General features: G+C 34.1%; 1 protein-coding gene across 3 annotated transcripts in view; it reads left to right on the top strand.

Annotated features, from left to right (window-relative positions):
- The first annotated feature begins 983 nt into the window (after positions 1-983).
- The window catches only part of LOC111367470 (MATH domain-containing protein At5g43560-like), a 21,443-nt gene continuing 19,768 nt past the window's right edge, over positions 984-2,658 (top strand). For all 3 annotated transcript variants that reach the window (XM_022988363.1, XM_022988362.1, XM_022988368.1), the window contains exon 1: positions 984-1,153. The gene's annotated coding sequence lies outside the window, so the exon portion shown is untranslated. The remainder of the gene's footprint in view (positions 1,154-2,658) is intronic.

The raw sequence follows: 2,658 nt of genomic DNA, 5'->3' as shown, positions 1-2,658 counted from the left end.
ACAAGTTCTCTACAAATGTGTGTGGATCTATTTGTTTAATTGTAATAAGTAATAATTAGTAAAAGAATAATTGTATAAATGTAGTGAGAAATAAAAATTGGATGAAATTTCAATAAATATAGTGAAAACTGAGAAATGAGAATTGGATATTGTATAAATTGTATATAAAAATTGCACAACTATCAACACAACACAAGAGAGTTGAGAGAAAAATAATTGAGAGTTGAGAGTAAATTGTAGAAAATTTTGTGAAAAAATAAAAAATTTAAGCACCAAAACGGTCACTATAAAAAAAAAAATTTAATTCAGGGACTGAAACGGTCATTGACCAAAGTCAGTGACCGTTACATAAAGTGACCGAAATGGTCACTTTCAAAAACGAGCCACGAGCCACCGCGAGCAGCTCGTTTCTTGTGCGAGTCGAGCCCGCTTGGCTCGACCACCGAACCGGCCCGCTTGGCTCACGTTCGGGCTCGTGTTTTTACAAGTCCGAGCCGCCCACAAGCTCCGTTTTCGCGAGCCGACGAGCCGCTCGACCCATTTGCCACCCCTATCCACAAATGACAAAATTATTGAATTTTACATATTTTGATGAATTTTCAAAAAATTTCACTTTCTCATTTTTTTTATATATTTTTTGTCGGTCCGATTAGGTTTTAAACCGCAATTATAATTCTCAAACCTAAACCAACTAATTTTGATCGGTTTGGTTTAGTTTAAAACCATTTCGTTCACCGGGTTCACGTGGCACCAAATTGACGATTTCTAAAATACAATTTCGATTTGACGATTTTTGCTTGCAATCATAGTAAATATAACTGTAAATTATGATGAAAATGCAGCATAACTTATTTCACAATAAATGCAGAGGCTGGGGAGATCTTTGGTCAATTACCTCTGAGACATGTCCCATTAAACACACGCACGTGTGTCTACAGATATAGATATTCACACGAAACGTACTAGAAAATAGAAATCATAAACAAGCAAATGAACGCAAAATTTATCTTTCCGTTGGCCTGTGCTGATCTTCTTCTATTTCCTCTCTCTCCCATATACCTCTCAAATCTCTCTTTTTCTCCCTTTATACCTTTATCTCTCTGCTACTTCTTATTCGCTTAATCAACAAAAGTGTTTCGTTCTACTCTTCGAGGTCTGTTTTTTCATTTCCATTTCGATCTGAATTTATGCTATTTACATTATTTCTTTCAAAGAATTTATCGATTAGCTTTTCTTTTGTAATCGGGTTAGTTTTTGAAGTTTTACCTGCGTTCTAATGATCTGATATGATGTTTGATAGTTAGTTTGGCTTTAAGTTCCAATGACGATTTCATAAAGCTTACTGACACGACCCGTCCCGACTCAACCTAATTGACTCGACACGTGTCGTGCGCCGGTAGTAGATGCCAGCAAAATACCGGACCCACCACCAAGGCAAACTTGACCTATTTTGACTGTGCTAATATCTATAAAAATTTTGATAGAGTTTCCCCTGTAACATGGACAAAACCAACCTGAAAAATCATCAAAATCTCAAATAGACATTTAAACCAAAAGTTTTGCAAACCACCACTTCCTCTAATGCTACCACAACTACTACAAAATATAACAAAATTCGACTGAGTGTTTTTACAACATCATCCTGTTAACATGCAAGTATTATATCACTTGCAAACCCTTCTACAAATATGCTTGACACCCAAAATTAGACAATTACTTAATAAACATAAGTTTCCCAAATATTCATTACATACTTATGAAACTGTCTCTTTCGCTTCAGCAGGCTTTTTCCCAGTATCTCAAAATCGACCTTCTCCTGATAGGAAAACATAGTAAAAAGATATGAGTTTACAACTCAGTGAGTGGATAGTTGAAAATAAATAAACTTTTCCATTTATACTATTTTCTGAAAATTCTTGCACTATTTATCGCTAAGAACTTCTGAAAAATAGTAACACTTTTAAAAACTAAACATGATCATATCATAATTTCTTGGACATAATTCTAGAAATGCAACTGTATAACATAATGACTATAAATACTCTGATATCCATGAAAAATTATGAAATATTGCTGCATTAATACTATAAGCTGAAAGGTTTATTCTGAAAACTGAATTAACTGAATTCCATAATCTGAAATCTGATAATAGAATAAATACTGAAAAATCACACCAAAAAGAGTACCCAATGAATAGCCTTACTCATGTAAAGAGTAATCTCGATGTACAAGGCAAAGCCATTCAAATCTGATAATCTGATAATCTGGTCATACGTACGCAGAGCTGCCCCAAAGGCTAATCACCCTAGTACACGGCCCAAAGCCTATTTGTGTACGAGAGTGGGTCCCAAAGACCTCTGATAATCTGGTCATACACTATGGAAACACATTCACAATAGTGCAGAGCGGGTAAAATCACTATAACTAGTCATACACTGTGGAAACACATTCACATCAGTGCAAACTGGGGTAAAATCACCTGGGTACTTTCTGATGGTTTTAAAATAACTTTAGCTATACTGAAACATTTATATTCATATAACATGCTAGTCAAATGATTTAATTAAACTGAATTTAACTTTAAAAACAATTGTTAATAAAATCCAATTTATTCTAAAAATCATGCTATGAAGTCAACTTTATACAATAAATAACTTT

The sequence above is a fragment of the Olea europaea genome, chromosome 18 (genome assembly GCF_002742605.1).
Source record: "Olea europaea var. sylvestris chromosome 18, O_europaea_v1, whole genome shotgun sequence".
Lineage (NCBI taxonomy): Eukaryota > Viridiplantae > Streptophyta > Magnoliopsida > Lamiales > Oleaceae > Olea > Olea europaea.
Note: the sequence above shows the minus strand (reverse complement) of the source record. Positions and strands in the feature narration are given on the sequence as shown.